Here is a 14774-nt window from a genome sequence, read left to right as displayed (position 1 = left end):
GTATCATCTGCCTTAGCTATATGCATGACACTTTGAACCAGTAACCTTACAAACCAGAATTAAGAGTGCTATCAAGCTGGTAAGCTACTTTTGAAAAAAAAATCAAACATTATTAGAAATGAGTTTTTTTCACATTCTGATCTTTTTTCTTGCTCAGAGGTTTTGGTTTCCAAAGTCAAATACTTAAATGTTTCTGAATGGCGAAAGAAATTATAGTAAACTAGATCCAATATAATTTTCACATACAATTTATGAAATTTGCTCAGAGAATTACTATTATAATGATTTTTAAAAATCCATTATATTAATTAACTGCAATGTTTAATGCATTTTGTGCAGTAATAAAATCAATAATCAGCTTGAAGAGAACATGATGGAATATAGTCCCAGTGGAATGTGAAAATAGACTTCAGCTGTTAGTCTGTTGTATAATTATTAAAGTATTGCAGTTTCATTACTTAATTTATAAAGCCATGAACTCATAGACATAGGCCAAAGTCATAGCTGCCTTATTCTCTCATAGTTTATCATCTAGTCTGTCGTCTTAATGTGACAATATGTCAGTGAAGTGAAAATCTGTAAAAAAGATTGTTACTACTCTCATGCTTTTTGTACTAATCCTAGGAAAATTGTTGTATCTGTGAAGCATAATGTAGTCACAAGCTGTAGTGCACCATGAAGTCAATTTTACTTGAATGTGAAAATTAGATTGGTTAGCATATTATGGTGGATGTTCACACTGAAGTTTCAATGCTGTGTGGAAATTCTTTATCAGGGTTACAGAATTAGTTCAGTGCAAGTAATCATTCATGTCCATTCATTGCAGAGACAAGGAAATGTCACCCTAAATCTATAATTCCATCAGTGGGCAAACAGGATATTGTTGTGACTAAATATAATAAGTATTGATTTTAGATAAGTAAACAACTGAAGAGATTTCAATTAAATGCAAATTTACATTTACGTCTTAAATGATTTATTTATAGATTTATATATCTTTGCAGATTACATATAAAAACCATGCTAAAGCAGCAGCATCTAGAAAAACATCTGTCTTAGGTAAACCAGATACTGAGCTTGCAAAGGAGGTTTCCAAAGTTACTAGCCAGGTAAGTCCTTCAAATTGAAATGATTCTTCTGTTAGAAGCAATCACTGATTCTGTTTTATGACCACCACACAATTTATCAAAGTTTATTAAAGTGAAAGTCCGTTTTAATTATTGGATGTGCAAATCATAATCTGCAATAACTATTACAGTTAATATTTTGTAAACATTAAAACAGCTTTCTTCACATCAGTATCTGAAACATAATCAGGAGTATACTGGGTTACATTCTTAATTAAAATAAATCAAAATTTAACCACATCAAGTCACTAAGATTAATATCCCAGTACGATTTTGAGAGAATAATTTTTGGAAGCAGCATTTGGAAATGGGGAAATAAAAACACAAAGCTGGAAGTAGTTGGTCAGTTGCATGTTTAAGGGAAAACTACACATTGTAACAAATTTGATTTTTGCATTTCCCACCATCACCTGAAGTAATTCAACATGTTGTGGTGCCTAGGAGTGTACATTGTTTCAAAGTAGGTAGTTGTAAGTACTTGTTCTAATGCATGCTATTAGGAGAAATTATGTATTAATTGTGAGGCAGTGAAAATAAAAAGGTTGCTCACAGCGTAGTTGTTTGCTTTTTTCAGGATACAGAAAATAGCTTGGTCAAAGGCATTTTAAAGGTGTGTGCACAACAGGAAGTGCTTTTGTAAAAGTGTTAATGCTGGCAAGGCTTTAATCATTTGCACTGAAGGGCTTCAGCCATGCCCATTGAGAGACTGCAGTTCTTCATTGAGGGTGCTGACAGCTTGACAGCCAAGCTCTTAGGTTCTTCACCTGTCTTGGACATTGCTCACCCTGAGCTGCATGTCCCCTCTGGGAACCTTTACCATAGTCCCAGAGCAGCTTTGGCAGCACTGCCTTCCAGTAATGATTGGCAAGAGCTGAAGCTGTGACACTGCTATCATTGGCACCAGCTGCCTTCCCTCATCAGCCACATGCCCCTTTAAAGGACAGAGGGAATAGACTCCAAGGCTCAGCTAAAAGGAGGTGAGATGTTGCAACACGGCCTACAAGCAGAAGACCAAACCCTTCAGTATGTTTGAGCACTCATGTCTTTTTTAAATTCGTTCATGACATTAGACATTGCAGGCTGGCCATTGAGATAATGGTTGTGAGCTGCCATTTTAAACCGCTGCAGTTCTGAAACGTCGACTCTCCTGCACCTTGGTTGCTGTCTGACCAGCTGCGCTTTTCCAGCAACACATTTTCAGCTCTGATCTCCAGCATCTGCAGTCCTCACTTTCTCCTATTAGTAAATTGGACTCTTGATCTGAAAATGGGCCTACCATTCCCGCAGGAACTAAATACAAATGGTTCTGTCTTGCACCTCCCATGGAATGGCCTGATATCGGATTTCTGTTTACTCGTGTGAGTTTCCAACAAGGTGTTTTTACCTGCTGGTGTGTTATCTCCTGTAACACAAGAAACTGAGTACATTACTGAAGAATCCAACTGATATTGATTGTAAGTGACTATTATGTGTAAAGATTGCATTTCTCAAGCACATTAGTCTGATATTAAGCTTTTACTTTACAACAGAGGAGTATGTTTCCAGTTAAATGTCATGCTTTAAATGATTGAGGTAAAACCATGTATAAAATCTTCATACACTCAGGTCACATGTAAAGATATAGTGATGATAACATCAATATGACACTTAAAGACATACTGACCATGAGATTTTTTTTTGCATCGCTATATTTGATCAAAATTGTGTAAAATTTGCAACTTGATTATATCAAATTATCGGTAACTTACTTTGTTCTAGGTTAACTACAAAGATAAATTTAATGAAGAGATTAAAGAAAAGAGGCATCACTTCAGTCCCCAGGAGAGTGTTTTCTTCAAACAATTACAAGCTGCATCTGTTCTTGCAAGTGATGTAAGCATGATTTGTAGAAGATTCTTGGTCATTCCCCCCTCTTGCATGACAAACTTGGACATGTTCTATATTTGTCATATTATTAGTTGTTAAATAGCTTCTTTGGCTCATTTGATGAATTGAATATATGACAATCCAGGAGCCTGGAAGTTTAAAATATGAAGCTTCTGGAAGTAGAGCTGCTGACTAGTTCCCTACATTTAAGAATTACATATGAATACCATTGTCCAGTTGGGATATCCATCTCCATCTATCAAGAATTTGAACAATCTTAAGGTTGGGGAAATACGAGAGTAGTTTAAGTAAATGCTCAGAGACTCCTTCTGAAGTCCATCGAGAGAACATTCCAATCCTAGAGAAGTTGAGAAGAATGGCAAGTGGAGAATCTAATTTAAGCAAGAGTCGCAACATCAACATTTTAACATCTGGATAAAATTTAGTGATTAAGTTGCTGTCTGACAGGATAGATTGACTTCCTCATTTGCATGAACATTTGCAGTTGCACTGAGCAGAAATTCTCCAAAGATCCTCAGGCAGCACCTTCCAGACTACGACCACTTCAATCTAGCAGGATAAAGGCAGCAGGTACTTGGGAACACCACCTGTATATTCCCTCCCAAAGCCACGCTCCATCCTGACCTGGAAGTATGTCACCATTCCTTCACTGTCGCTGCTTTGAAATCCTGGAAATACTCCCAAGGGCATTGTAGGTCAATTTACAGCACATGGATTGCAGCAGTTCAAGAAGGCAGCTCACAACTACCTTCTGAAGAGCAACTAGAGATGGGCAATAAATGTTGGCCCACCCAGTGACGCCCTCATCCCATGACCCACTAGTGCAGCTGTTGTGAAGTACGTGTGGATGCCTTTTTTATATTTTATAGCAAACACATTCACTGAATTATATGCACGCTCCCAAATAAGTTTGTTACAATTGAGAGAAATCTGTTCCTGCAGATTTCAGGCTGCATACAGAAGATCTTTTTTGGCAAACTTGACTTCTTCAATCACTTTGGAAGAAATAGCTGCTTTGTCCTTGTAACAATAAACTTCAAATCAAAGTTTGATTGAGTTGCGATAGAAGATTTCTAAGTGCAGCACAAGGGAGCAGAGTGCTTGGGGCTGCAGGAAAGCAGGCGCAATGTCTAGGCAGTGGTGGAAGGGTTGCTATCTCCCCTGTTCTGGTTTGTTTGGATTGTTGCCAAGGAAGGATGCATCGTACAAAACTGGTTCTCCAGGACATGGTAGTTAAAGAATGTTTCTATATGGGCGTCTGTCATTTGGTGCTGCACAACAGAGAATATATTCACAGTCACTGTGAGGAGATAGATAGTGTAGGGTGGGAGTTGCAGAATCGTGGGTGGGGAATGTATGGTCTTGTGGGGAGGGATGACAAAAGGTGAGAATGCAGGTGTCTTCAAGCGTGAGGGACCGGAGTCAGGAAAGGCATTGGATTCTGAATATTTAGGGGTTCACGAGATAGAGTAAAGAAATCAACGTAAATATTGAGCCCATCTTTGGAAATGGGAAGAGGTTCAAAGGTAATGTGATAATGGGAATGACAAGATGATATGGGTGAAATACAATGGGGGTTGAGGGGGTGGGGGGATGGAATTCCTGTTGAATGACCGAAGACGGTCGAAAATATTCACAATAATTATGAATTGCACCATGACATCACAAAGAGGTCACAGGGGTTGGTGAAAGGACATTGCCCAAAGTGGGCAGACGATTTTTTGGATGGGCAGGGCCACAGTGCATTGTGGGCTGATTAGCATTGCGTCTTGGCTGAGAAATGGACATCACCATTGGTGAAGGGACAAAGATTTGATTCTTAGCTCAATCCAGAAGGCTTTGAGTACTGCCGGCAATACAAAATGATTGTAAGGAGCTCAACTTTGGGCCTGTGACAACCAGGTGAGGAGGGAAGACTGTCTGTCCTGTTTTTAATTCCCATTCTTGGTTGTTCAGAACAAATATGCAGGATTTTTTTAGCACATAACCAGCACGCCTCAGTTAAACGTCATTGACTGGAGAGCCAATGCCAAACTTCTCTTGAGTAAAAGAACGTTGAGTTTTGTTAGCACTTAAATCCTAGAAAACAAGAAAAAGTAACACCCAACTTATACATGCAACATAGTCCATAAATTGAAAAAGAAGAGGCTGTGAGGAGGATGTCTGTATAGACAGAAAGGTACAGCTAGTTGTAGGTTAAGGGTCCTTGAACTGTGAAAGTAAAACCCAAGTCCAAATGATTTAGCTGTTGCATGGTTTCTCAGTGTATGAGTTTTTTTTTAACTGGATGCTGACTTTTGAGGTCAGAAGTAGCAATTGATGAAGGTCCTTTCATAAATCCCTGAATCTGTTCATTGCTTTTCCAAGCCATATATTCTGCAGACAACCTTTCAACTTGAGGTATGACTTTTAGAAAGGAGTGAATAAGATATGAGATTCAGATTTGAGTTTTAGTGCTGTTTATAATTAGGTTAATTTGGGTTATGATTGATCCTTGTTCACTGCTTGTTTCAGGAACTTTTCTCAAAATGGACAGGTGATCATACTAACCATTTTATCCTTTATTCCAGTTATTAGTGTTTGTTCTTTTTAAAACCATTGAGAGTTTATGAAGGTCTAAAGAAATCAGCTGATGGAAGTCGAATATCCATAGTCCATTTTTATTGTGATTACAACATGCCACACACAATGAACTTCACCGTGATAGGTGTACTGGGTAGAGAGGGAGGCAGGGGAGGAACATGGCTTGATGGAGGACTTAGGGAATCATGGGGTTGGTTTTGAGGGTAAAACTCTGGAGAGAATGCTGACTGGATGCATCAGTGCACAACATTCAATGATGTCTTGAGAGTGACGTTAGAATGGCACTGAGTCATGCAGTTGCAGAGGAACTATCGCAGAAAGTTAGAGGAGCAGCTACAGGCTGTGGACAAGCTAGCAGAATTGTAAGTTCCAGGTAAACAGTGAGGAACATTGGTCAGCAACAGAATCTGCAAATCTCATTGCAGCAATCTCTAACCAACTGAGAACCATCGTGGAAGGTTATTAGAATCATAGAATCCCTCCAGTGTGGGAGAGGTCATTTGGCCTGTTGAGTCCACACCCAACCTCCAAATAGCATCCCATCCAGCCCCACCTCACTACCCTATCCTTGTAACCCTGCACTACCCATGGTTAACCTGCACATCTTTGGACTGTGGGAAGAAACTGGAGCACCCAGAGGAAACCCATGCAGACATGGTGAAATGTGCAAACTCCACAAATCAGTCACCTGGGGGTTGAATTAAACCCTGATCCCAGGTGCTGTGAGGTTGCCGTGCTAACCACTGAGCCATCATGCTGTCCAAAGTTTATTTCCCAAATATACCAGTGATTGGACTGGAACTTGATGCCACAGACAGTTGGAGAGAATTGCATGCTGGTTGTCTTGCAGGTCACAGATGCTATTGATTTTGTCACATTGCCATCAGAGTGCTTTGTATTTGTGAATATGAGAGAGATCCACTTCCTTAATATACAGTGAAAATATGACAGCATAAATCAAATACTCCAATAGGACAGATGCTGGTAAACCTGAAAGGTTGCAGAAAAGTTTTACAGGGATATTGCTGGAATTGAAGGTTTTGAGCAATTAGGTGAGGCTGAATAGGCTGGGGCTATTTTCCCTGAAGTAGGGAGGCTGAGGGGTGACCTTATAGAGATTTATAAAATCAGGAGGTACATGGCTAGGGTGAATAGCCAAGGTCTTTTTCCCAGGGTAAAGGAGTCCAAAACTAGAAGACATAGGTTTAAGGTGATTGGGGAAAGATATAAAAGGGACGTGAGGTACAACTTTTTCATGCAGAGGGTGGTGTGTGTATGGAATGAGCTGCCAGAGGAAATAGTGGAAGCTGGTGTAATTACAGCATTTAAATGGCATTTGTGTGGGTATATAAATAGGAAGGGTTTAGAGGGATATGGGACAAGTGCTAGCAAATGGGACTAGATTAATTTAGAATATCTGGTCGGCGCGGTCAAGTTGGACTGAAGGGTCTGTTTCTGGACTGTACAGCTCTATGACTCTATAAATGCAAATGCTACAGAGAATACTGGAGAAACTCAGCATGTCTGGCACCATCTGTGAGGAGAGAAACAGAGTTAAAGTTTGAATCCGGTAAGAATCTGCTTCAGAACATTTCAAGACACTGTTGGTCACAGAAACATAAGAAACCAGATCTGAAATTTCCTTTTACATTTAAGTTTTGCTTCATACTTTCAGGTGAAATACAAAACTGATCATACAAAAATGGACCATACAGCATCAAATTACCCCAAAGTATTGCATCTAGAGCACGTATTGGCAGCTAGTAAGTTGCAAAGTGATGTGAGTTTTGTTTTTCGATCTCCTATACTTTTATGAAGTTATGTCCAATTATTGTAAAAGATGGAGATAACCAAGTTTGAGAAAGGCTGAAGTAAACATTGTGAGAGGGGGTTAGCAAAGTTGGCAGAGTTGTTAATATGGGCATACTAGATACAAGCATTGGGCACAGCAATGTTCTGTTCTCCAAAGTTTGCATCTCTCACATGAGCATTAAAAGATCAAGTTTGTTTTGGAAAAAAAGGGACAAAATCAACAAATGCTATTCATTTATGAATTTTTTAGGATAGAAAGGTATGACTCATTAATTTACACTTTGCATCAAGTAGAACTTGATTTTTGGAACTGAAGTGTGGGAGGATGAAATTAGTGAATTGCCTGCCGAGTTCCTATGAAGTTTGTTTTTGGTAAGCAACTAACAAACAAATCTATCGTTGAGTGAAATGACAACTTTTGGAATGTGTGTTTTCTGGAATGTTCATAAATTACTCTATTATCTTAACTGAAATCATAGTATTCCAAAGTTACTTTATACGAAATACCCCAAATTAATAAATTTTGTTTGAGTTTTCTACATCATATTATGTTGTGTTAACAAACATATTAAACAATGGATTGAAATAACATAACATTTTAAATTGGACTGGTATTATCTAAGATCACTTCTTAGACTTGATATATGCAAAATCATTTTTACAACATTACTCTCACTGTGTTGAATTGACCATATTTGATAACTGTTGCATTTATGACTCCTTTTTAATGCCAAATGTAACAGTTGACAGATTTTGCTGAAGCAACCCTCCTGTGGCTTCTAAATCTGTCAATATAATGTTTTAAACTCACCTTCCCCTACACCATGCACCCTCCCACATGGAAAGGGCAATTAACCAGCACTTAAGTGACCTAGCAATGTAAGTCAGAAACTCTGCACGGTAGCTATTAACTTCAGTCTCCCTATCCTCTATTTTTTCTTTATTGCCTCTGGAAGTATTAGTCTGCTGTTTTTACTGGCCCATTGTGTTACAGCCTGTGAATACCAACAGGCCACTGCTGCAAACTTCAGGCATCAATTCCTGACGTTCTTCTTTGTAACATTATTAAATCAAATTTGAGAAGAGAATATCTTAGCAGAAATAATTTAGTGGCAGCTGCCAACACTGAATTGTTTTGACTTCAACATGTGGAAAATGAACTCATAACTTGTTGGCAAATAGGTTGGATTTGACATTATCATGATCCCCATTTTCTTCACAGCATGAATACAAGAAAGAGTTTGAAAAAAGCAAAGGATGTTACCATTTGGCAATAGATACTTCAGGACAGCTTCATCATAAGGAGAATGCGATACTCCAGAGTCAGGTATTATAAGCTGTACATTCTAATAAATCAAACACCAGAAAAATGTTCATTTCCCCTCAGGCCTTTCTCCTGAATACTCTTGCATATTGCAGATCAAATACAGAGAAGCATATGAAAAAACTAAAGGGAAGTCAGTGATGGAATTTACTGAGACTCCAAGTTATGAAGTTGCAAAACAGGCACAATCCATCCGAAGTGGGGTAAAGAAATAGTTTTTTTGGTTACTTGTTCACTGCTTTTTATAATGCTGTTTGTTATCATTACGTCAAAAGGAAATCAGGCCTTGCCATGAATGGGTGATGAGAATCGACCTATTCTTATCAATGAGATCATTTTGTTGAGCCTAATGTGGTATAACCTTTCCTATTACAGGACAATACCATGAGTGAGCAATTCAGTTAAGGGCAGAGATGGATAAAGTTAGGGTTGTCCTCCTCAGAACAGAGAATGTTAAGAGATGACCAAATGGAGATTATCATGAGAATGACATTTTTTGATAGACAAAGAAAAATTGTCCACTCTGGCTAATGAGCCAATAACCAGAGATACAAATTTGAAATCATTAACAAAAGATATGGGACAAAAGGGAAGATGAAGATTTTTTTCACTAACCATTCTTGGCACCTGGACAATTTTATCTGAGGAGATGGTGCATGATGATTCCTAATTTTAAGAGATGGACAGATACTTGAAGGTGAGGACCTTACAAGATTCCAAGTGAAGGTATGTGTGTGAGACTAAGCATGACTACACTTCAAAGAATCAGCACAAGTAGGATGAGTCGAAAGCTTTCCATTGTGCTGTAATTTCTGACGTGGCTGTAAATCGAAAATTTGATTATCATTGTCATCTATTTATCTGTTTACAAAATAAAGAGTAAACGTTTTTCTTTAACCTGAATCAGGCCTCGTGAATGTGAAAATTCTGACATACTTGCTCTTCTGCCAATTAGAAAGAGTACAAAAAAGATTTTGATGAATGGATCAAAGTGCCAGTGGACCTTGATATGACTCCAGGTTACTTGCATGCTAAACATGTCACCAGCCTCCTTAATGAGGTAAGATTCACTCTTTAATATCTGTAGATAGTGCAGCTACAACAAATGCAGGTATTTCTCACCCTACAGATGACAAGTACAGGATTGATGTAACTGGAATCTAATAAATGTTAAAAATGTTTAAAGTTGTATTATAAAGTATTTTTCATTTAAATCTCAGAAATAAACACATTTATTTAAGGATTTTGGTTGCTCTTTCCAGTTCATTATCTTTAATAAACAATTTGATTTGATCAATTGTTTTGTGTACACAGCACTGGCACTTTTTAAAAGGGTTTTATTCACTTCTGGGATGTGCTTGTTGCAGGCTGGCCCAGCATTTTTGCCCCTCCCTTGTTGAATTTGAGAAAATGGTGATTTGCTTTCAGTGAATTTGTGTTTTTCCGCTTTATTTTCCTCTACCCTCAACTTGCAAGACAATGGTTCCATTATGTGGCCTAGAACAAACTGACAGTATATCCAAACTGGAATAACGTTTGACACAGGATTCAGAAGTTTTTTCCAAATGGGAGTCCAGGGTTACGAGACCATCCAGTCATACCTTTTGAAGTATGAAGTAACTGAAGGACTGGGTAACACACCTGTTGTCTAGCTAAATTAAATCTTCTGGCAACGACCACTGGCATCATGTTGAAAGAGCCAGACTTGCATCTACTATCCTTTCCTTAAATTCACTATCATGGTACATTGGCTTCACTGGTTGGTCAGCATTTATTGCTTGTCCTACTTGCCCTTGACAAGGTGATGGTGAGCTGTCGTCTTGAACTGCTGCAGTCCACGTGCTGTAGGTTGACCCACAATGCCCTTAAGGAGGGAATTCCAGGATTTTAACTCGATGACACCGAAGGAATGATGATGTACTTCCAAGTCAGGATGGTGAATGACTTGGAGGGGAACTTGCAGCTGATGGTGTTCCCATGTGTCAGCTGCCCTTGTCCTTTTAGGTGGAAGTGGTCATGGTTTAGAAGGGCTGTCTGAGGATCTTTGATGAACTTCAGCTCAGTGCAAACGTTCATACAATTGAGAAAGTCAATACAGCCTTTAAGATGGAGAAAACTATTGAATTTTGTCCTGCCGTTGAAATTTGTATTTTTTGACTCTGGTTTAGTTAGGTTTCTCCTTTTGCCATTTTTCTCACCTCCTCTAGGATTGGAAAGTTCTATTTGTTGACTTTAGAAGGATTCCCTGAGCAGACAGTTAAAATACACTGGTATCTCCTTAACTTTAGTTGGTTAAAAGTCTTGCTAGAGGTGGTTAAATCTGCTAGGGGGACATAGATCTTCCAATTGAACATTGGTTAGCAGCATTCATATATAACTATTAAATATGTGAAACCAGGCAGCAGCTCTACTTCCAGAAGCTTCAGATATTAAAACAATTCAGGAGCCTGGAATTTTATATATTCAATTCAGCAAATGAGCCGAAGAAACTATTTGACAGCCAAGAAAAGGACAAATGTGGAAGATGTCAAGTTTTGTCACGTAAGGGAGAGGTTAGTCATGAATCTTTTACAAATCCTGCTTACATCACTTGCAAGAGCAGATGTAGCTTGTAATTGTTTGAAGGAAATACTCCTGGGGATTGATGTAAAGCCTCCTTTTATTAACCTCTTTAATAAATTTATCTTTGTAGTTAACCTAGAACAAAGTAAGTTACAGATAATCCAATATAATCAAGTTGAAATGTTTACATTTTTTTAGGTGGTGATCTAAATGAGTCTGCTTTGTCTAGTGCAGTAGAGAAAAAAATTACTTGGTAATACAATGTGAAGATGCTGTTGTCTTAAACAGGATAGGGTTTATTTAGTGATAACAATCAAGTACAAGTTACATGGACAAGAAAGACTGAGAAAGACCTAGATGGTAGGTCTATCTCCTTTGCGATTCAGAGCTAGCCTGCCTTTTGGTGGAGTTTATAGCTATCTTCAGCATTAACCCTGTCAGAACCATTACCTTAGATAACAATACTTTTCTAAAGTGAAATGTAAATCTAAAGAGAAATGGGACATCAAATGTAAATGATAAGAAACATCCGATGGTGATAAATGTTTTAATAGTGGGTTCGGAAACAATTGTCATTTACTCAAGCATCTCGCAATCACTAGCCATTGTAGGGGCCCCAGTCCCTTTAAAGGGTGGGAACCCATGCTCAGATGCAGTCACTTAGAGCTGCTAACTCAACAGTCTCAACAGCACCCTGCCTGCCATAGTCAATAACCTCTGGCTCTAAAAGTGATTATCTTGCTGTTGGAAGTAATACCTTTCTAGGCCAGTGCCTTTTTCACATACTGCTAGTGATGATATTAGTATTGCCTCATTTATTTCACCTTCTTGCGGAAGACTTGGGACTTGTAGCAGGGATACAGCAATCAATGGGTTCCAACTGAATGGAAAGATTAATATGCTTTGATTGACACAGTTTTAGGTCATGCAGTCAACGTGGTTAAAAAGCTTTTTGAGAAAATTGACCTTTATTCTTTGGAAAATTTAAATAATTAAGTTAAAATGCAAAATCCTGAAAATATTTATAGAAGTGATCTTTATATGAGCCAAATTTACTCAGTTATATTTTCAGAAAGAATATAGAAAAGACTGGGAAGAAAACATGAAAGGAAAAGGACTAACTTTAGTGGAAGACACACCTGACATGACACAGATTAAACATGCATCCCAGATATTAGATGAGGTAATTGCATCTAATTTTGAAATTATTGAATTCGGAATGTGTCTCTGATTATAACTTGCTCCCTTTGAAGTGAAATCTGAATAAATAGTTGAAATATTAGCCTTCATTTTGCACACATTTTGCTTTCAGAAAGATGGCTTAAACAAACACCAGTGTTTCCTTCAGAGAGAATATAGAAGAAATGTGTAAAGGGAAAGGACTCAGTCAGTTTGAAGATACACCTGACCTGATTCGAGTGAAAAAATGCAGTTCAGATATTAAATGAGATACATTCGCTTAATCATAATGTGATTTGGTCGTTCAGGAAATCAACATGTTCTCTGCAAAGTCTCTTCTCATTATGGTTAAGGATTATTTAAGGTTTAATAAATCCCAGATATTAATTTTAAATAACGCAGAAAGAATACAGAAAGGATCTGGTGGTCAAAATCAAAGGCAAAGGGATGGAACTGAGTTCTGGTATTCTCGACATGAAACGTGCGAAGAAAGCTTCTGAAATTGTCAATCAGGTAAATATAGATTTTGAGCTAGTGATGTGTCCAGTTAATTTTTTTAGTCAATGCCAGTGCTTTCCTGTACCACATTTTCTGATCCTGAGTTTGTGTTTTAAACCTGTAATTATTAATATAATTGGCATAATTTTCACTTAATTTCATTTAGTCTATAAATTGGCTGTTGTAATATTGTGTTACACAAATCAAAATTACTGACTAATTGTCTTCTAAACATGTGTTCAAACTTAAATGTAGGTTGATACTGATTAAAGCACTAATACTCTTATAAGTATGCAATACTAAAATTACTAATAACAACTTGACGGGTTTTGGAAGTGTGTGCATAAAATGAAAAGTATATATTTCCTGTCCATCCCCCAGTCATAGACAGACTGAGGGCCCTGTGAAAGGATGGGAGGAAGGTCACCAGGGCAATTTTATGGGACATCTCAGCCTGCAAACCTGCTGGCTGAAGTCTGTTAAATTCTGTCCCACATACCCACCTTCACCCCATGTCCCATAATTCCATTGATTGACAAAATTCTACTAATCTCAGATGTAAATTAATAATTTACCTTTGTATAATTTCTGAATTTTTACCAGAACATAAACTGCTGTGGTCAGTGTGAACATAGACTCTATTCTGAGACATCGAATTGTGGGTTCTTTGTCTACTCTGGAGACTTGAATGTGTACCTTTACCTGGTACTTGGTAAAGCAATGAGGTCCTTCTCTGTTGTCTGAGGTGCCATTGTTCAGATGAAGTGTTGAATTGATGTCCTGTTTGCCTGTTCAGGAGACATATCAGGTCCTACAGCACTATTCGAATAAGAGTACCTGTGTTGCCCAATATTTCCTCTAAAATCATTAAAACAAATACATCTTTGATCACATAACTACTGGCACCTGTGGAACCTTGTAGTGCACAAATTGTGGATATCTTTATCTGCCTAATGTACAAAGATTTTATAACGTTCCAATGTTCTGAAGAAGAGTTGTATTGGACTTGAAATGCTAACTCTGATTCTTTCTCCACAGATGCTGTCAGACCTTCTAAGTTTCTCCAGCACCTTCTGGTTCTTTTTATGCATGACATAACTAATTGACTACAAATGTGTCAGGCACAGTATGAAATTAAGATTAAAATATTGAATTCTCTTTTCTAATTTAGTAAGCTATAATTGATTTTTATTGCAGGTAATGCATAAGCAAGTGTTGAACTTGGGACAAAACAAGTATGCTACCATTACAGATACATCAGAGTTGGTGCATGCTGCTCATGTAAAAGATAATTACAGCCAGGTGAGTAGCAGCCAGTATGAATTCTGATTGAAAGTCGAGAACTAGATTGTAGATCATGTTTGGCAATATATATTTCAAAAAGATTTAAATAAAGAATGATTAAAAATCTTAAAATGAAAGAATGAAAAAGAAAACCAAATGAAAGAATATATCAGTAAATAGAAAAAAGAGTTAAGCAAAGTAGATTTCCAAGATCTTTTATTTTAAAAAAAACTGCTTTTTTTTTGCTCATGCAGTTTGTTTAAAATAAATGTAGGCATGCACAGTTGTCATTCATCACAGAACATCATTGGTGTCAAAAGCTTTGAAGCCAGTCTTTACAGTAATAAAAAAAGCAGAAAAATACACTGCAAATCATCAGTTAATGAATGTACAGCATGTATAGTGAATGTATAGTTAAGATTTAGATATGCACCTTTAATAGTTCTGAAATTAAGGTATAATCATAATTTGATTATCCCACAGAAAAAATACAAAGATGAAGCAGAAAAGATGCTAAG

General features: G+C 37.6%; 1 protein-coding gene across 2 annotated transcripts in view; it reads left to right on the top strand.

Moving 5' to 3' along the window:
• The window catches only part of nebl (nebulette), a 332169-nt gene that overhangs the window by 260228 nt on the left and 57167 nt on the right, over positions 1–14774 (top strand). The gene's annotated exons all lie outside the window — the stretch shown is intronic.

This window comes from Hemiscyllium ocellatum, chromosome 5, assembly GCF_020745735.1.
Source record: "Hemiscyllium ocellatum isolate sHemOce1 chromosome 5, sHemOce1.pat.X.cur, whole genome shotgun sequence".
Classification (NCBI taxonomy): domain Eukaryota; kingdom Metazoa; phylum Chordata; class Chondrichthyes; order Orectolobiformes; family Hemiscylliidae; genus Hemiscyllium; species Hemiscyllium ocellatum.
Note: the sequence above shows the minus strand (reverse complement) of the source record. Positions and strands in the feature narration are given on the sequence as shown.